The sequence below is a fragment of the Leopardus geoffroyi genome, chromosome A3, assembly GCF_018350155.1.
Source record: "Leopardus geoffroyi isolate Oge1 chromosome A3, O.geoffroyi_Oge1_pat1.0, whole genome shotgun sequence".
NCBI classification, from domain to species: domain Eukaryota; kingdom Metazoa; phylum Chordata; class Mammalia; order Carnivora; family Felidae; genus Leopardus; species Leopardus geoffroyi.
Window position 1 is genome coordinate 48,490,160 of NC_059336.1, and position 21,978 is coordinate 48,512,137.

Genomic DNA, 21,978 nt, shown 5'->3' on the forward strand with positions numbered 1-21,978 from the left:
TCTCTGTGTTTATGAGTCTCTTATGTTTTGTCCTCCTCCATGTTTTTATATTATTTTTGCTTCCCTTCCCTTATGTTCATCTGTTTTGTATCTTAAATTCCACATATGAGTGAAGTCATATGACATTTGTCCTTCTCTGATTTCGCTTAGCATAAGTGAAATGCTCTAGTTCCATTCACATTGATGCAAATGGCAAGATTTCATTCTTTTTGATTGCTGAGTAATAGTCCATTGTATATATATGCCACATCTTTTTTAATTTTATTTTTAATTTTTAAAAATTTATATTATAATTAGCTAGCACATAGTGAAACAATGATTTCAGGAGTAGATTCCTTAATGCGCCTTACCCATTTAGCCCATCCCCCCTCCTGCAACCCCTCCAGCAACCCTGTTTGTTCTCCATATTTATGAGTCTCTTCTGTTTTGTCCCCTCCCTGTTTTTATATTATTTTTGTTTTCCTTCCCTTATGTTCATCTGTTTTGTCTCTTAAAGTCCTCATATGAGTGAAATCATATATTTTTGTCTTTCTCTGACTGACTAATTTCACTTAGCATAATACCCTCCAGTTCCATCCACATAGTTGCAAATGGCAAGATTTCATTCTTTTTGATTGCCAAGTAATACTCCATTGTGTGTGTGTGTGTGGATATATATATCCACAACATCTTCTTTACCCATTCATCAATTGATGGACATTTGGGCTCTTTTCATACTTTGGCTATTGTTGATAGTGCTGCTATAAACATGGGGGTGCATGTGTCCCTTCAAAACATTACACCTGTATCCCGTGGATAAATGCCTAGTAGTGCAATTGCTGGGTCTTGAGATAGTTCTATTTTTAGTTTTCTGAGGAACTTCAATACTGTTTTCCAGAGTGGCTGCACCAGCTTGCATTGCCACCAACAATGCAAAAGAGATCCTCTTTCTCCTCATCCTCGCCAACATCTGTTGTTGCCTGAGTTGTTAATGTTAGCCATTCTGACAGGTGTAAGGTGGTATCTCATGTGGTTTTGATTTGTATTTCCCTGATGATGAGTGATATTGTGCATTTTTTCATGTGTCGGTTGGCCATCTGGATGTCTTCCTTGGAGAAGTGTCTATTCATGTCTTTTGCCCATTTCTTCACTAGATTATTTGTTTTTTGGGTGTTGAGCTTGATAAGTTCCTTATAGATTTTGCATACTAACCCTTTATCTGATATGTCATTTGCAAATATCTTCTCCCATTCTGTCGGTTGCTTTTTAGTTTTGCTGATTGGTTCCTTCACTGTGCAGAAGCTTTTTATTTTGATGAGGTCCCACTAGTTCATTTTGCTTTTGTTTCCCTTGCTTACGGAGACGTGTTGAATAAGAAGTTGCTGTGGGCAAGATCAAAGAGGTTTTTGCCTGCTTTCTCCTCAAGGATTTTGATTGCTTCCTGTCTTACATTGAGGTCTTTCATCCATTTTGAGTTTGTTTTTGTGTATGGTATAAGAAAGTGGTCCAGGTTCATTCTTCTGCATGTTGCTGTCCAGTTTTCCCAGCACCACTTGCTGAAGAGACTGTCATTGTTCCATTGGATATTCTTTCCTGCATTGTCAGAGATTTGTTTGTCATACGTTTGTGGGTTCATTTCTGGGTTGTCTATTCTGTTCCATTGATTTGAGTGTCTGTTCTTGTGCCAGTACCATACTGTGTTAATAATTACAACTTTGCAGTACAGCTTGAAGTCTGGGATTGTGATGCCTCCTGCTTTGGTTTTATTTTTCAAGATTGTTTTGGCTATTTGGGGTCTTTTATGGTTCCATACAAATTTTAGGATTATATGTTCTAGCTCTGTGAAGAATGCTGGTGTTACTTTGATAGGGATTGCATTGAATATGTAGATTGTTTTGGGTAGTATCGGCATTTTAACAATATTTGTTCTTCCTATCCAGGAGCATGGAATCTTTTTCCATTTCTTTGTATCTTCTTCAATTTCTTTCATCAGCTTTCTATAGTTTTCAGTGTATAGATTTTTCACCTTTTTGGTTAGATTTATTGTTAGGTATTTTATGGTTGTTTGGTGCAACTGTAAATGGGATCCATTCCTTGATTTCTCTTTCCGTTGCTTCATTGTTGGTGTATAGGAATGCAACTGATTTCTGTGCATTGATTTTATATCCTGCAACTTTGCTGAATTCATGAATCAATTCTAGCAGTTTTTTGGTATAATCTTTTGGGTTTTCCATATAGAGTATCATATCATCTGCAAAGGGTGAAAGTTTGACCTCCTCCTGGCCGATTTGGATGCCTTTTATTTCTTTGTGCTGTCTGATTGCAAAGGCTAAGACTTCCAATACTATGTTGAATAACAGTGGTGAGAGTGGACATCCCTTGTCTTTTTCCTGACCTTAGGGGGAAAGCTCTCACTTTTTCCCCATTGACGATGATATTAGCATCGGGTTGTTCACATATGGCTTTTATGGTCTCGAGGTATGCTCTTTCTATCCCTACTTTCTTGAGGGTTTTTATCAAGAAAGGATGCTGTATTTTGTCAAATACTTTCTCTGTATCTATTGAGAGGATCATATGGTTCTTGTCCTCTCTTTTATTGATGTGATGAATCACGTTAATTGTTTTGTGGATATTGAACCAGCCTTGCATCCTAGGTATAAATCCCACTTGGTCGTAGTGAATAATTTTTTTAATGTATTGTTGGATCTGGTTGGCTAATATCTTGTTAAGGATTTTTGCATCCATGTTCACCGGGGAAATTGGTCTATATTTGGCCTTTTTAGTGGGGTTTCTGTCTGGTTTTGAAATCAAGGTAATGCTGGCTTCATAGAAAGAATTTGCAAGTTTTCCTTCCATTTCTATTTTTTGGAACAGTTTCAAAAGAATAGGTGTTAACTCTTCCTTAAATGTTTGGTAGAATTCCCCTGGAAAGCCTTCTGGCCCTGGACTCTTGTTTTTTGGCAGAGTTTTGATTATTAATTCAATTTCCTTACTGGTTATGGGTCTGTTCAAATTTTCTTTTTCTTTCTGTTTCAGTTTTGGTAGTGTATATGTTTCTATGAATTTGTCCAGTTCTTCCAGATTGCCCATTTTATTGGAATATAATTGCTCATAATATTCTCTTATTATGGTTTTTATTTCTGTTGTGTTGGATGTGACCTCTCCTCTTGCATTCTTTTTTTTTATTTTTTTTATTAAAATTTTTTTAACGTTTATTTATTTTTGAGACAGAGAGAGACAGAGCATGAACGGGGGAGGGTCAGAAAGAGAGGGAGACACAGAATCCGAAACAGGCTCCAGGCTCTGAGCCATCAGCACAGAGCCTGATGCGGGGCTTGAACTCACGAACCGTGAGATCATGACCTGAGCCGAAGTCGGACGCTTAGCCGACTGAGCCACCCAAGCGCCCCTCCTCTTTCATTCTTGATTTTATCTATTTGGGTCCTTTCCTTTTTCTTTTTGATCAAACTGGCTAGTGGTTTATCAATTCTGTTAATTCTTTCAAAGAACTAGCTTCTGTTTTCATTCATCCATTCTACTGTTTTCTGGTTTTTTTTGTTTTTTTTTTTTTGGTTTTGATAATATTAATTTCTGCTATAATCTTTATTATTTCCTGTCTTCTTCTGGTTTGGGGTTTTATTTGCTGTTCTTTTTCCAGCTCCTTAAGGCGTAAGGTGAGGTTGTGTATCTGAGATCTTTCTTCCTTCTTTACAGAGGCCTGGATTGCTATATACTTTCCTCTTATGACCGCCTTTGCTGTGTCCCAGAGGTTTTGGGTTGTGGTGCTATCATTTTCATTGACTTCCATATGCTTTTTTAATTTCCTCTTTAACTGCTTGTTTAGTCTATTCATTATTTAGTAGGATGTTCTTCAGTCTCCAAGTATTTGTTACCTTTCCAAATTTTTTCTTGTGGTTGATTTCAAGTTTCATAATGTTGTGGTCTGAAAATATGCATGGTATGATCTCAGTCTTTGTACTTACTTAGGGCTGATTTGTGTCCCAGTGTATGGTCTGTTCTGGAGAACGTTCCATGTGCACAGGAGAAGAATGTATATTCTGCTGCTTTAGGATGAAATGTTCTGAATATATCTGTTAAGTCCATCCAGTCCAGTGTGTCATTCAAAGCCATTGTTTCCTTGTTGATTTTTTGATTACATGATCTGTCCTTTGTTGTGAGTGGGGTGTTGAAGTCTACTATTATGGTATTACTATCGATGAGTTTCTTTATGTTTGTGATTAATTGATTTATATATTTGGGTTCCTCCACATTTGGTGCATAAATGTTTACAATTCTTAGGTCTTCTTGGTGGATAGACCCCTTGGTTATGATATAATGACTTTCTGCATATCTTGATCCAGTCTTTATTTTGAAGTCTAGATTGTCTGATATAAGTATGGCTACTCCGGCTTTCTTTTGTTGACCATTAGCACAATAAATAGTTCTCCATCCCCTTATTTTCAATCTGAAGGTGTCTTTAGGTCTAAAGTGGGTCTCTTGTAAACAGCATATAGATGGATCTTGTTTTCTTATTCATCCTGTTACCCTATGTCTTTTGATTGGAGCATTGAGTCCATTGATGTTTAGAGTGAGTACTGAAAGAAATGAATTTATTGCCATTATGATGCTTATAGAGTTGGAGTTTCTGGTGGTGTTCTCTGGTCCTTTCTAATCTTTTGTTGCTTTTGGTATTTATTTATTTATTCATATATATATATATATATATATATATTTTTTTTTTTTTTTCATCTTTTCTCCCCTCATAAAGTTCCCCTTAAAATTTCTTGCAGGGCTGGTTTAGTGGTCACAAACTCCTTTAATTTTTGTTTCTCTGGGAAACTTTTTATCTCTCCTTCTATTTTGAATCACAGCCTTGTTGGATAAAGAATCCTTGGCTGCATATTTTTCTGATTCAGCACACTGAATATATCCCACCACTCCTTTCTGGCCTGCCACATTTCTGTGGATAGGTCTGCTGCAAACCTGATCTGTCTTCCCTTGTAGGTTAGGAACCTTTTTTCCCTTGCTGTTTTCATGATTCTCTCCTTGCCTGAGTATTTTGTGAATTTGACAATGATATGCCTTGTTGATGGTCAGTTTTTGTTGAATCTAATGGGGGTCCTCTGTGCTTCCTGGATTTTGATGTCTGTGTCTTTCCCCAGGTTAGAAAAGTTTTCTGCTATGATTTGCTCACATAACCCTTTTACCCCTATTTCTGTCTCTTCCTTTTCTGGGACCCCTATGATTCTGATGTTCCTTTTTAATGAGTCACTGATTTCTGTAATTCTTAAATCGGGCTCTTTTGCCTTAATCTCCCTCTTTTTTTCTGCTTCATTATTCTCCATAAGTTTGTCCTCTATATCACTGATTCTCTGTTCTGCCTCGTCCATCCTTGCCGCCCCTGCATCCATCCATGATTGCAGCTCAGTTACAGCATTTTAAATTACATTCTGGCTATTTTTTACTTCTTTTATCTATGCAGAAAGGGATTCTACTCTATTTTCAACTGTAGCTAATATTCTTATTATCGTGATTCTAAATTCTGGTTCAGACATCTTGCTTGTATCTGTGTTGGTTAAATCCCTGGCTGTCATTTCTTCGTGCTCTTTCTTTTGGGGTAAATTCATTCATTTTGTCATTTTGAAGGGAGAAAAGGAACGAATGAGGTAGAAAAATTGAAATAAAAAAATAAAATTAAAAAATATTGAAATTAAAACACACACACACACACACACAAATCGAATAGATGATGCTAGATCCTAGGTATGTTTTGGTCTGGGTGTTGAAAGTGGTTTGACATATTAGAGAAAAAAAAAGAAAAAAATGGGGTGGGAAGAAAAAAAAAGGAAATCGTTTGAGAATTTGAAAAAATGAGCACACCGAAGTAGACTAAAATGAGATGGTAAGAGTAAAACATAATTTGAAAAAATATACACAAAATAAAGAGTATAGTAAAAAAAATTAAAGAAAAATATTTTTAATAAAAATTAAAAATAAATATGAATTTTTTGTTTTCTGCATTTAAGAAAAAAAACAATAAATGAAAAGGAGAAAAAAGATAAAAAAATAAAAAGTAAATAAAAAAATAAATCATTTGAAAGTTTGAAAAAGTGAATACAGTGTGGTAGACTAAAATAAAATTATGGAAGTAAAATTGATTTTTAAAAAATTTACTTAAAAGCAAAAAATACAGTAATGAAAATTAAATAAGAATATTTTTAATTGAAATTGAAAGTAAAAATGATGTTTGTTCTCTTTCTGAATTCAAGAAAAATGAAAAAGAGAAAAAAAGAAAAATAAAGAAAAAAGAAAAAAAAGGAAATTGGCTGAAAATTTGAAAAGGTGAATACACTGTAGTAGACTAAAATAAAATGATGGAAATAAAGTAGAATTTAAAAAAAAATTACACAAAAATAAAAAATATGGTAATGAAAATTAAGGAATGATATTTTTAACAAAAAATGAAAATAAAAATGAATTTTTTCTCTTTTTGTATTCAGGAAAAAGAAAAGAATTGTGAAAGAGAAAAAGAAAAATGAAAAAAAAAACCAAGAAAATTGAATAGATGAACCTGCTGGCAGATTGAAGTAGGACTAAAATTGCTTCATTTTCTCCTAGAAGTCAGTCTATGTAGCTCTTTATAGTCCATAAATTAAGCCGGCGGTGAGACTTGAAGAACGAAGTTGGCCCAGTTGGGAGGGGCTCAGTGTAACACCTCTGCTCTCCACTAGATGGAGGTGATAGCTTACTGGAGTGGATTGTTGCGGAGCTTGTAGGTGCGTATGCACTTGCGTGGGAGTGGTGTAAATGGCGCCACCCAACTACACAGTCTATTCTCTTGGATCAGCAATCGCACACCTGTCCTCTGTCTTCAGCTCTTGTCCAATCCCTGCTTTTTCACCCTCTGTGACCAGGTCCCAGGCAGTACCTCTCTCCCAAGTTTTGTCTCAGATGCAGCTGTTTTCCCCAGCCCCTTACTTCTGAAGGACTGTGGCTCTGACCCGTTCTGCCCCTCTGCGGGAGGGTCTCACAGGAGCAATGGCCAAATGAGCAATGGACGAATGTCGGCTGCTCCCAGGAACACCTGCTGGACCCTGCTGCTGCCAGTGCCCCGAGACTGCAGCCAGGTGCCAGCCTGTCCCAGAAAATGTTCACAAGACAGTGTAGCAGCAGCATATCAGGGATTATGGAAAAATCACCACACACATCTGGCACCAGGCCAGACCCTTAATGACCTTGACCCAGCACCAGCAAATGTGGCCACTTCTGGAGTCTGCTGGGACCAGGTGGCTTCAACAGTCTCTACCAAATGTCCTTACAGCAGTGGAACTGCTTTTGCCTGTGTAGCCTGAGAACCTCCTGGACACCACTCTGTTCCTGGGGATTTGCTCTTCCCACCAGAGCACCACCAGGTATCAAGCTGCAGAGTTGCAGCCTTTGTGCTCCCCTTGTTTACAGTCTTAATGGAATTTAAACGCTCTCCTTTCTCCTTTCTCCTTTCTCCCTTCTCCCTTTTTCATTTAGTCCCTGTGGCTGTTTCCAGTTTTCCACTTTCTCTCCAGCTGCTTTTGGGTCTCCCCCCTTCCCCAGTCTCCGTTTTCTCTCTGCCCACAAAAGGGGTTCCCTACCCTTCATGGCTTCCCAATTTCAGCTCTCCGCACCAAGTACCTGCTGAATTCTGTGTTTCAGGTTGTGCAGATTGTTGTGTTAATCCTCCAGTTTTCTAGGTGTGTAGGATGGTTTAGTGTTGGTCTGGCTGTATTTCATGGATGCAAGACACACAAAAGGCTTCTGTGCTGTTTTGCCATCTTGGCTCCTCTATATATGCCACATCTTCTTTATCCATTCATCTGTCAGTGGACATTTGGGCTCTTTCCATACTTTGGCTATTGTCAGTAGTACTGCTATAAACATTGGAGTGCCTGTGTCTCTTCAAAACACCATACCTGTATCCTTCAGATGAATACTTAGTAGTGCAATCGCTGGGTTGTAGGATAGTTCTATTTTTAATTTTTTGAGGAACCTCCATACTGTTTCCCAGAATGGCTGCACTAGTTGGCATTCCTGCCAGCAGTGCAAAAGTGTTCGTCTTTCTCCACATCTTGGCCAACATCTGTTGTTGCCTGAGTTGTTCATTTTAGCCATTCTGACAGGTATGAGGTGGTATCTCATCGTGGTTTTGATTTGCATTTCCATCATGATGAGTGATGTTCAACAAGTTTTCATGTGTCTGTTAACTATGTGAATGTCTTCTTTGGAAAAGTGTCCCATCGTGAGTTTTGCCCATTTCTTCACTGGATTATTATTTGTTTTTTGGGTGTTGAGTTTAATAAGCTCTTTATAGATTTTGGATACTAACCCTTTATCTGATATGTTATTTGCAAATATCTTCTCATGGGCCTTTATGTAAGTATGCTCCACACCACACCTGGCTCAACCCAAAGCAGTGATCCAAGAGAAAGCTAGGGACTAAGGGAAGCAGGAAACCTCATTCCCATTTATGAGCCAGTACCTGAAGTTGTAGACTGTCATTTCTACTTTATTTATCAGTTAGAAGCAAGACACTGAATACAGCCAACAGAAACTGGGAAAGGAAGCAGACTACATGTCTTGAAGACATGTCAAAGAATGTCAAAGACTTTGTGAACAGATCACTAAACTGCAGCATATCTACACAGAAAATGTATGAAGGTAGCAAAATAAATATTTTACATATGTCTTATGCAGCCACTCTGGAAAACAGTGTGGAGGTTCCTCAAAAAATTAAAAATAGATCTACCCTATGAACCAGCAATAGCACTGCTAGGAATTTACCCAAGGGATACAGGAGTGCTGATGCATAGGGGCACTTGTACCCCAATGTTTATAGCAGCACTTTCAACAATAGCCAAATTATGGAAAGAGTCTATATGTCCATCAAATGATGAATGGATAAAGAAGTGGCTTATATATACAATGGAATACTACTTGGCAATGAGAAAGAATGAAATCTGGCCATTTGTAGCAACGTGGATGGAACTGGAGAGTGTTATGTTAAGTGAAATAAGTCATACAGAGAAAGACAGATACCATATGTTTTCACTCTTATGTGGATCCTGAGAAACTTAACAGAAGACCATGGGGGAGGGGAAGGGAAAAAAAGTTAGAGAGGGAAGGAGGCAAACTATAAGAGACTTAAAAACTGAGAATAAACTGAGAGTTGATGGGGGATTGGAAGGAGGGGAAAGTGGGTGATGGGCATTGAGGAGGGCACCTGTTGGGATGAGTACTGGGTGTTGTATGGAAACCAATTTGACAATAAATTTCATATTAAAAAAAAACAATATGTCTTAAATGCCTATCAAATCCATTAGGGAAGAAATCAACATGAAAACTGAGAAGAGAAAAGGGAAAAATATGGAGAGAGGACAAACTTGAGAGAATAGAAGGCAAAGTGGATAAGACTGAGAAATAAATATAAAGGGCCAATGAGCAAGGTACAGGGAAAACAAAAGAGAGACAGTGATTAAAGAGGCAGAACAACTCTCCAGAAGACTCTGTCTTGTCCTGGGAGGATGCCCTCTGCAAGAGCATGTTCTCCGGAGTCTGCATTCTCAAGGTGGGTCTGCCGGCTTCTTAGTGCTCCCGCTGAAAGCCCAGGCTGAGTTCTTGGTGATCTCAGAGACAAAGGCCAGCAGAAGCTGGTGCAGATGTTAATTATAGTCTATGAAAGGGAAAGCAGCAACATTAGGGCTGATGAATACACATGCCTCAATGTCAGAAGTTGATATGGAATTCCTCATGGATCAGAAGTTAGGCTGTAAGTCATGAAAAGTATATTGGCAATGTTGGTGTCTATCCCTTTTTGCATTGAGTGATATTCAATGGAAATGCATTTAAGACTTTATCAAACCGTGAGTATGTGGTTTGAACTCACTGAGTCCAGAAGGGGCCTGCATAGAACACAGGGGGCTCAGTGAGTGTGGCTGAGCCATGCTCCCCTAGGATTCTTGGCTAGTGTATCCCCGGCAGGCAGAAAGGGCTGATCTGCTGGGGTTCCCTCATTGCAGTCTCTACTCAGAGCTCTCACCTCCCATCCCTGAATAGACCTGAGGTGCTTAGAGCTCCAAGCAGCCTCCATGCCCCTAAGTAGCCTCATTTCCATGCCAGGGTTCCTCTGGAACTTCCTCTCCTTATTCTGTAGGCTTCTGGGAGAGTGGTTTAGCTTCTTATTGTGTCCTTGATAATTTTTATGCCTTTTTCCTGATTTGGGAGCTCATCTGGCCTGGGGCACTGAGCCAACTCATTCCCTGCCTATGCCTTGTCCTAGCCTCGGAACTTTGGGGGCAGGAAGATAGGAGGTGAGCTGCCCTTGCATCCAGATCTGTCTCCCTGTAATTCAGGGAGCTGTATATGGTGACTGTCCCCAAGGTTTATTCCAGGGGTGAAGCAAGGTAACCCAATGGTCTTATGTCCTCCTTGGGGTAAAGTTTATAGCCGCTTGACTTAAATCAAGGTCTATACACTCAGTGATCCTCAGAGATTCTCAGGGGAAAGTCCAGAGCCCAGTGTTGGGGCAGGTGGTGACTTGAGAAACTCACCACTGGAAGTTTGGAACTGGCCCCAAAGCCAGGCCTGTCTCAAGAGTTCCCAGGGCTCAGGCACCATCCTGCAACACTTGGCCATGGTTCAGTGCTTCCCTGAGCTCTACTCTGCCTCTGTAGTGCTTCAGCCAAGGTCAGAGAGGTTTATGCTTGTGTTCTCCTCTAGGATTTTGATGGTTTCTTGTCTCACATTTAGGTCTTTCATCCATTTTGAATTTATTTTTGTGTATGGTGTAGGAAAGTGGTCCAGTTTCACTGTTCTGCATGTCATTGTCCAGTTTTCCTATCACCATTTGCTGAAGAGATTGTCTTTTCTGTGTTGGAGATTCTTTTCTGCTTTGTGGAAGATTTGCTGACCATATGGTTGTGAGTCTATTACTGGGTTCTGTATTCTGTTCCATTGATATATGTGTCAGTTTTTGTGCCAGTTACATACTATCTTGATAACTACAGCTTTAAAATTTAGCCAGAAATTTGAAAACGTGATGCCTCCGTTTTTTTTCCCGAATTTCTTTGGCTCTTCAGGGTCTTTTGTGGTTCCATACAAATTTAAGGATTGTTTATTTTAACTCTGCAAAGAATGCTAGTAGTATTTTGATAGGGATTGCATTAAATATGTAGATTGCTTTTGGTAGTATAGACATTATAGCAATGTTTGTTCTTCTAATCTACGAGTATGGAATGCTTTTCCATTTCTCTGTGTCCTCTTAAATTTCTTTCATAGGTATGCTATCGTTTTCAGAGACCTTTCTTGCTTCTTGCAATATACTTCCCTCTTAGTACTGCTTTTGCTGCATCCCAAAGGTTTTAGATTGTCACATATTCATTTTCATTTGTTTTCTTATACTATTTTATTTCTCCCTTAATTTCCTGGTTAACCCATTCATTCTTTAGTAGAATGTTCTTCAATCTTCATGTATTTGAGGGATTTCCAATTTTTTTTCTTGTTTTCTTTTGATTGATTTCTAATTTCATAACATTGTGTTTTGAAAATATGATCACAATAGTTTTGTACTTATTGAGGGTTGATTTATGACCCAGTATGTGACCTCTTCTGGAGAATGTTCCATGTGTACTTGAAAAGAATGTGTATTCCACTCCTTGAGGATGAAATGTTCTGAATATATCTGTTAGGTTCATCTGGTCCAGTGTGTCATTCAAAGTCATTGTTTCCTTGTTGATTTTTTGCTTAGATGATCTTCTCATTGTTGTAAGTGGCATGTTAAGTGCCCTAGTTTTGCTGTATTGTTATCAATGAATTTATTTATGCAAAACCTTATATATCTGGAAGCATTCCTTTCAGAAATCAGAAAATGTCGGCAGTGGCCAGGACCAAACCACCAGCTCTTCTCTGTGGAGCCAAAGATGAGGCAGCAGGTGAGCAAAAGCCATCATCTCTGTTCTGGACATGTGGCATTCCTCCTCCTGAGCTCCCTCCCTCTGACCTCATAGCTCAACACCTACCAGGTGGTCTAACTCACTATCCAGCCTGATTCAGCCCCACCCTCCAACTGTCCTGCACCATCTTGCTCAGGATTGCTTGTTTTGTTTCCAGACCACTTACTAAGGGCCCTGCACTTACAGCTTAATATTCCCTCATGGGGCTCTACCCCGATAACCCAAGATTGCTCATGTTCTTGTACTGGGAAACAAGAATGTGCCCAGAGTCTGTGTGAGCAAAAGAGGAAAACAGCACCAGAGAGAACCCAGGACTCATCACAGAATACAATGATCACAGTTAGGTCAAAGGAAAACATTGAGGGAGCAGGAAATATCCAAGTATGGCAGAGCTTCTTTCCACCCTGGCCCTCCCTTCACCTGGTTCTTCCATCTGGAGTGCTCTTCTTGCTTGAGTCTTCAGGAGACTTTGAGTCCTGATCATTTAAGGCATGCATCTCTGCATCTCATTTAAACTTCCAGAAAATTTAAACTGATGAAGAAGAGTAACAACTTAATGTATAAATGGCCAAAGGAAGAATAAAACTGTTAATGTTACCGTAAAATAGGTGAGGCCTCAATCAGGAATCACTTGCAGTATGCGTGGGTGGAAAATCACCAGGGCAGTTTCTCCTCCTTTCACCCATCCAGCCTGCAGTGTGATCATGAGCTAGTGGTCTTGCCTAGTGCACATAGGTGGAACCCACCAGCCTCTTGTCTCAGGGAAGCTATGCTCCCACTGAGCCAGAGTGCTGCCCCACTCACCACTCCATTCCTCACTTTTGGAAACTGTCCTTTGCCTTTCTTGTGACCAGAGCTGGCTGTTCCATCTCTTTCATTTCTGTTTACATGAACATAGAGGCTTTTTGTGAACTTTGGTCTATACAGCTGACCCTTGAACAATGTGGAGGTTAGGAGCACCAACCTCTGTGCAGCCTATAACTTTTGACTCCCCAAAAACTTAGCTATGATTGACAGGGAGGCTTACTGATAATTTAACAGTTGGTTAATCTGTATTTTGTGTGTTATATGTATCGTACACTGTATTCTTACAATCAAGTCAGCTAGAGAAAAGAAAATGCTAGTAATAAAATCACAAGGAAGAGAAAAATATGTTGATAGCAGTGTATGATATTATTTATTGAAGGAACCCCACCTATATGTGGACCCATGCAGCTCAAATCCATGTTGTTCAAGGGTTAGCTATATGTGGACAAAGTGTATTTGAAAACTGAAACAAGGAGAAAAACAGCCAATCCTGTTATAAATGTGACTGTAGTTGCTGAGATCTTGTCTCCTAAAACATCTTTCTTTCACTCCAACAGGTCCTGAACTGTCTCACTTTTGTCTAAGGTGCACCTGCACCCACCTTCTCCTTCAACAAGTCTCTGTGTGCCCAGAACAGAATTTTCTCCTAACATTGCCCATTATTTTTCTCTTGTATGTACTTTATTTTTTTATTTTAAAATATTCTAAATAAATTTAACAAATATGAAATGGTACTCCACCACTTTTACTGGGTAAAATGTAGGCCCACCTCAGCAGAACTGAAACTGCAAATAACAGGGCCTCAACAAGCAAGAGGTTTATTTTTCTCTTAATAAGGACGGTAGCTGATATTCATGTGTGCTCACTCTTGCCAGGCACTGTCCCAGGCTTTCTACACGTATTGTCCCATTGATGCTTAAAGGGAGAAAGTCAGCCAAAATGATGTATAACATTAAGTTACAGGCTTTTAGCATTTTTCATAAATAATATCATACTGCATTTCTTGCAACTTTATGCTTTACTCAAATCGTATCGGTGAGGTTGCCCATGTGGGCACTTGTCAATCTAGTTCTTCCACTGGCATTGCTTTTGAGTAATGCATTAGAACCTTGTCATAATTGACCATTGTTGATGAAATCATTCTCTGCTGGGTGACACTGGGTCGACCTACTCTTTTCCTGTTAGAGTTGGTCCTGCAACAGGCACCTTCATCCTGGTGTCCACATGCAGATGTGTGAGTTACTCTGGGGTGGACCTCTGAAGGAATATTGTTAGGATATGGGATAACCCCTCCTTTAGCCTCATCAAGGATCACTGTGCTAATGATTTCTGTTATTATACAGATTAAACTGAAGACAGTACATTATACAGATTAAGTTGAAGTCAGTTCAGTGTATCAACATCTTTGTTGAGGGTTTGTGTTCTTTTTATGTTTATTTTTAAAATCCTTTCTCATATTATCCTATATTTTCTTTGAACTGTGTTATTTTCATTGATTTTTCCTTTAGGTGTGTGATCCAGCTGGAGTTTGAGTGTGTGTTAGGTGTAAAGTAGGGATCTGAGGCTTGACACCTGTCCCCAGATGCACAGGTGGCTTTTTGGCGTTGTTCATGGAACAATTTTTTCTTTATTCGTAGATTCCAAAATCATATCTATCTTATGCCTCTTTTCCAGACATGTTGGTTCCTTTTGAGTTTCCTTTATATTCTTTTGGCTGGGTTAAGAAGGTATAGGCCTAACGTAAGCAGGTGATTATTTAACCTTGGCCAGAAAAGGGAATAAAGTGTCAGGACACATTAGTAGGCCTTGGCCTTGCTTACCGCACAGGGCTGTTCCCTTCCAGCCCCAAACTTGTGGTTGTGGCCTTAGGTCAGTAGGCCTGTGGCCCTTTGCACTCTGCATTTAGAGTCTGGCTTTGGGGAAGGTGGTCTGGGTTTTATTCCAGGTTTTAGGAAGCTCTTCCTGGATGAGCCATTATAAGCTATGCTGTTGTTAGTATCCCCAGCACCCTATTCCTTTATCATTTGGAAACATGAAATTTGTTCCTTTATCCTTTTCTGAACTTTTTTAGGTTTTATTCTTCAAGAATTTTGTATTGCTAAGAAGTTGGAATTACCTCTTGGATACAGGCAAGTCCTTGCCCAGAAGAGCAAGAGAAAAACCTGGGGATGCAGACTGAGAATATGGGTTGATTATGAACAAGCTGTACCATCATTGTATCCATTTATAGAAGCTCAAGTTTTCAGATGATTTGCATCATCAGTATGATGTAATTTATAGAAACCATGGAAGGAGGCAAAGCTGAGTTGACGAGGTCTTTGGAGTTGGACACACCTGAGTTTGGGTCCCCTTTGCACCTCTTGCTGGTTGCAGTCCTGGGGGCACATTTTTACTTTACATGAGCTTCTGTTTCCACAACCATGAAATTAGAATCATCTGGTGTCTCACCCAAGGGGTTGTTATGAAATGAATGAGACAATGGTACATAAGCCAATGGCAGAATGTCTGGCAGAATTCAGTGCTCAACAAATGATATTTGTGGTGCTTGATTCTTCTCCTTGATTATTGGAAAATTGTCCCTCAGGGCCCAAGCTGGTTCTAACAATTATCATACCCAGCAGGAGATGACTGGAGCCAAGGTGGGCACTATTACATATTCTGAGCTGTGGGACCAGGGCGTGTGTGGGGAAGGCAGGGGAACAGAGGTTTCCATGGCTCTGTTACCAACTATCAGGTTCCCTGGGATGGTGTGGACGTAGGAACAGACACTGTTGTTTGGCTCTAAGTTTAGACTTATGGCCTGATTCATGTTGAGATCAGAGCTCAAAAAAACTTATTCTGGAGAATCAAGTATGATGGTTTTCTCTTTGAGAGGCTCTGCCAACCAAAGTCACCCTCTTGAGCTTCAAATTGGTGTTGAGAAGCTTGGGTTCAAGTCCTTGTGTTCTGACCTTGCAGCTGGGAACCCCCTGCCCCATACTCAGCTTTCCTGCAGCCCCTTCCCCTCATCTGTGACATGGTCTTGTGTCAAGTTACATGCAAGGCATGTACAGAGATGCTATATGGCCTCTTACACACAATTTAACTGCTGCCTTGTGTATTACCCCTGTTCTCTACCCCCATGCTGAAGTCCAAGCACCCTTTGGATCTTCTTGTTCTCTACTGGGAGCAAATTTTATTGCATTATAAAATAAGAAATAAGCAATAGAACCTCAAAAATCTCCATCCAACTGCTCCATTTTATTTCACACTGGCTCTTTGTCACAGGAGCCCTGTCTGCACTGCCTATGGAGGTTGTCCTGCCTTAGACATTTTACTCACATTGTGCACAGTGTTCTCAATTCTTTTCAATTTGGCAGTTTGGGGCAAGGTTTACTGCTGCTTCTTTCAAAACAGTCTTTTTAAACTTGGCCAATTTGACAAATGTGTCCTTTTTGCTTTCCTTAATGGTTATCCATGCATGGACAACGGCTGCTTTCTCCCTGAAATAGTTCCATTCAGAGTTCTTTTCGGGTCTTCTGCAGCAGTTTCCGTTGACTCAGCCAAATTTCCACTTCCTCAATTAGTGTTGTTTGGAGATCAACCACAAATGTCCAACATTGGCACTTATTTTGGAAACATAAAACAGTCAACTTGCTGCAAAGATAACACTTCCTTTTGGGGAACAAAATGCTAAACCAGTCCATTTTCCACCTTTTTTACTTTTCTAGGCACATCAGCTGCCCTTGACTAAGCTAATGTCTTTCTTAAGCTTCAGGGAAATCCATGTGAATTCAGACTAAGGAATTAGGTTTGGGATATATATCTCTAATGTCCATATACATAGTAGTTCAAATTAAAAGATAGCAAATAGTGGTATTGAAGTATAAACATCAAATATTGGAGATGGGGTTATGTCTGTGTTGATCAATTGCTACCTTTCATATCAGAGACCTGACAGATCTTGTCCAACACTGAAAAATATGGTTAGGGTGATATAAGCCTGTGGCCTAAACAAGTCATAAGGGAAGGCACTAGAGGAACTGGAGGATACCAGCCTGCACTCGGGGCCGGGACAGTAGCTTGGAGCAGAGGAGACTATTGTTTTTCATCTTAAGTTCAGCTATGCTTCCTATTCTATGCAGACATTACTTTGACAAAAATAAAATAGTGGTTCTCAGCTTTTTTTTTTTCATCTTCCTGACTGTAAAGGGAAGCTGTCAGAGTCAATAGGATGATACAGTTTGGGGATCAGGGAGAGAAGGGTGGGGTAGGGTGAAAGAGTGCTTTACGGGGTGCTCCATTCTCTTTAGGGGATGCTCCCTCTTCCTTTGGGGTGTTCCATTCTCCTTCTGGGTACCCAAGTAAGCAGCAGGACAGAAGGGCAGGAAAGCCCTGAAAAATACAGTGAGTCATTTGGGGAATAATTTGTGGCACTTGTCTTTAGTTTTACAATTAAATGGTCTAAAATAATCCTGGAAAATTCTTCATTCACTACCGCATGTATCAAGAGATTGAAGACTGGGTCTTCACAGTCAGATTCTGAGGTTGTGGAATCTGCCTTCAGGCTCCCCAGTCTAAATCTATCTCTGTGCTCCTGTCTCTGCTTCTGGACGTTTTTCCTCAGAGCTTGCACACTATCCTGCCTCATGATATTGCAAGATTTCTTTGGAAAAATTGATTCACAACAATGTTTATGCACTCTACCACTAAACACACACACACACACACACACACACACACACACACACACACCAAAAAAAATGCCAACCAACTGAACAAACAAAAATACCCAAGGAACCAAAGGATTCCTTAGTGAAAATTCAGAGTACTGAATTCAGCCCAGCACAGGTGTGCTCTAGCCCCAGAGGCTCACACGTTCTACTGTGTCCTTAGATGGGTTAATAAAGTCTTGGAGGTGTGACCAATCTCAAAGTCTACTTGGGTCCTAGAGGGCATGGGCAGGGACTATTTGGTCCAAATCCTCCTTATGCTACAGGGAGACCACTGAGCTCTACCAGACTTACACTCAAACTCTTCAATTGCAGGTTACATTCAGTGTTACTTGCCATTGGCAACAATCTGAAATCTGACTCCCTTTCAGAAACACCTGGAGAGTTTAAAAATGTATAGAGATTCTGAGGTCTTATCTGATAGACTCAGACCCTCTGGCAGTGGGGCATGGGAACCTACATTTTTCTTTTAAACAAACTCTCCAAGTGATTCTGATGCAGCAGGAAGGGCATCATCTATAGGCCAGCCTTTGGAATCCACTGAGTGGAAGGTCTCAAGGGTCCTCTGACCTCTCCTGTGTCACCATCTTTTGATGCAATGAATGCATTCCTAAGCACAAGGCAACATGTTAATAGGAGGAGGATCTGAAGTTTCCTCAGGGTTACCCACAGCTCACTGCATAAGGAGTGTCCTGCTCATGTCATGCCTCTTGCAAGTCATGGATCTTTTGGGCACTGAAAGGAGCTCTCATGGGAAGAGCACACACTGTTCCTTCTCCTTACTGTGACCCTCTTTGGGTCCTAGCCCAGCATGTCCCTACTGGATAACATCAGAGCCTTTTGTGGGAGATGAGAACTGTCCTCAGAAATCCACACTCCAAACCCTGTTCTGACCATCCTAGTCTTAGTGATGGGTAATGAATGAACTTGCCATTTTGGAAAATTGGCATGAGGCGAGACTTCAGTGTCTGCAACCACTGAAAAGGAAGTGATCAATGCAAGAAACACTCTAGGGGAAAATGAATTTGCCTGAATTTGGAGGTTTTTTCCCCCATTTTTTTTTATTGTGGTAAAATATATGTAACATAAAATGTACTACCTTAGCCATTTTAAGAGGCATTGAGTACATTCACATTGCTGTTGAAATCATCACCATCATCATCTCCAGGACTTTTCATCTTCCCCATCTGTATGCATTGCACAGCTCTCCATTCTACCCTCCCCCCATTCCCTGGCAGCCACCACTAGACTTTCCATCCCTATGAATTTGATTACTCCAGGCCCTTCATATAAGTGGGATCATAGAGCGACTATCTTGTTGTGACTTAGCATAATGTCCTCAAGTTTCATCCATGTAGCAGGTGTCAGAATTTCCTTCCTTTTTAAAGCTGAATGATATCCAACTGGATATATATACCACATTTTGTTTATCCATTCATCGGTCCATGGACACTTGTGCTGTTCCACCTTTTGGCTGTCGTGAGTAAGGGTGCTATAAAGATGGGCATACAAATACTTCTTTGAGTCTCTACTTCCAATTTTGGAGGGTATATGCCCAGAAGTGGAATTGCTGTACTGTTTGATGACTCCATTTTTAATTTATTGAGAAATCACCACACTCACCATACTATTTTCTGTAACAGCTATACCATTTTACATTCCCACAACAGTGGACTGAATTTCCAATTTTTCTGCATCCTCATCAGCATCTATTATTTTCCATTTTTGTTGTTGTTTTGCTTTGTTTTTTCTCATCATTTCTGTTAATACTTAATGGGTGTGAAATGGTATGTCATTGTGGTTTTGATTTGCATTTCCCTAATGATTAGTGATGCTGATTATTTTTATGGGATTATTAGTCATTTGCATATTTTCTTTGAATAAATGTCTGCTCAAGTCTTTGTCCATCTTTGAATAGAGTTTGGTTTTTTTTGTTGTTGAGTTGTAGGGGTTCTTTGTATTTTCTGGATATTAATGCCTTTTAGATATGTGATTTGAAAATACTTCCTCTTGTTCCTTGGATTGTTTTTTCACTTTGTTGATAATGCCCTTTGATGTACAAAAGCATCCAATTTATTTATTTTTTTTCTTTTGTTCCCTGTGCTTTTGATCCAAGAAATCATTGCCAAATCCAGTATCATGAAAATTTTCCCCAATGTTTCCTTCTGAGAGTTTTATGTTTTATCTCTTATATTTAGGTCTTATATCCATTTTGAGTTAACTTTTGTATATGGTGTTAGGTAAAGTCCAACCTCATTCTTTTACATGTGGATATCCAGTTTTCCCAGCTTGTGCGGTATCCTTGCCTTGTTTTAGCCATTTGTTGAAAAGACTCTCTTTTTCCAACTGAGTGGCTTTGGTATCCTTCTCAAAAATTATTTGACCACATATGCAAAAGTTTGTTTCTAGGCTCTCCATTTTATTCCATTGGTCTTTATGTCTTTTTTTTTTTTTTTTTTTTTAATGTCAGGATGGCATTGCTTTGATTAAGTTTGTAGTCCGTTTTGAAATTAGGAAGTGTGAGACCTCCAACGTTGTTCTTTTTTGAAATTGTTTTGGTTATGTAGGGTCTCTTAAGGTTAGATTCATTGTAAAATGGATTTTTCTATTTCTACAAAATGTCATTGAGATTCTGATAGGGATTAGTTTGAATGTGCAGATTATTTGAGATAGTGTTGCCATCTTAATGATATTGTCATATCTTCCATGGATACAAGATGTCTTTCCATTTATTTGTGTCTGTTTTAATTTCTTTCATCAACACCCTGTACTTATCAGTATATAAGTCTTTGATCTCCTTAGTGAAGTTTATGTCTAAGTATTTTATTATTTTTGATGCGTTTGAAATAAAATGGTTTTCTTTCTTTTTCAGATTGTTCATTATTAGTGTATAGAAATGCAAATAATTTTTTATGTTGATTTTGTATCTACAACTGCTGAATTTATTAGTTCGAATGTGTGTGTGATCTCTAGGGTATTGTACATATAACATCATGTCATATGCAAACAGATATAATTGTACTTTCTCTTTTCCAATATGAATGGTTTTTGTCTTTGTTCCTTGCCTAATAGCTCTGGCTAGAACTTCCAGTACTACATTGACTAGAAGTTGGAAAGGCAGACATCTTTGTGTTGTTCTGATCTGAGAGGATAAGCTTTTATTCTTTTACCATTGAGAATGAGGTTAGCTGTGGGTTTTTCTTGTATGACCTTTAATATGTTGAAGTAGTTTTCTCCTGTCTCTATTTTTCATTTTTATCATTAAAAATTTGAATTTTCTGGGGAGACTGGGTGGCTCAGTCAGTTGAGCGTCTGCCTTCGGTTCAGGTCATGATCCCACAGTTGACGAGTTCAAGCCCCACGTCAGGCTCTGTCCTGACAGCCTGGAGCCTGCTTCGGATTCTGTGTCTCCCTCTATCTCTGCCCCTCCCCTACTCATGCTCTGTCTCTCTCTGTCTCAAAAATAAATAAACATTAAAAAAATTTAAATGTGATGAATTTTTAAAAGAGAGGTTTTTTTAAATGTTTATTTTTGAGAGAAAGAGAGAGAATGCAAGAGCAATCTTCTATGCTCTGTTTATTCCTGTTTTTTCCTTAGTCTTGGAAACACTGGTCTTTTTACTGCCTTTATAGTTTTGCTTTTTCCAGAATGTCATCTGGCTGGAATCCCACATATTTTCCCAATATTTTTCATATTGGCTTCTTTCACTTACTAATATGCATTTAAGTTTCCCCCATGGCTTGATGACTCATTTTCTTGTAGCAATACATAATATTCCGTTGTGTGGATGTACCCAGCATATTTATCTGTTCACCTACTGAAAGGTGAATGCCATTTGTTCCTGGGCTTTTCTTTGTTAGGAACTTTTTGATTACTGACTCAATCATGAAGATTGTTTTAATATGGAGAGGGATGAGAAAAGAGAGAGGAGGAGAAGTCAACACAGGTTTCAGTTTGGGTAGTAAAGAAAATGATGGCTGTATTAACAGAGATAAGGAAATTAAGGAAAGAAGGTGATTAGGGACAAAGAAGGGAAAAGAGAAAGAAGGTACATTAAAAAAAAAAAAGAGGTAGGCTAAGAGTACAGGAGGGAGAGAGGAATAAAAAGATGTATGTCTGTAGTAGCATGTGGTGCACTATAACCCACTTAGTTATCCTAGCCTTGTTGCCCATGAAGGGATGTCCTGAAATAAAGTAAGCTAATTTGGTCATTTAGTAAAAGTCAATTCTTTTCATCGGTATCAGTAATCCTTCCCAATTAAAGTTAAGAGAGGGTTACATGATCTCCCCTTCCTCCCAACCGCATCACACAGCTATAGAAACAAGCCTCAGATCCAACTTTTCCAAACACACATTATTAACATGCAGGCACCAAGCAGTCCTGTGGGCTCTCCCTGTGGCTCACTCTCCGTTCTCCAGCTGGTGTTTACTTGAGAAGGTGACTCGGGAATGAAGACATTATGTGGGCCAGCTTCCCTTCTCTGGGTGTGGTTCAGCA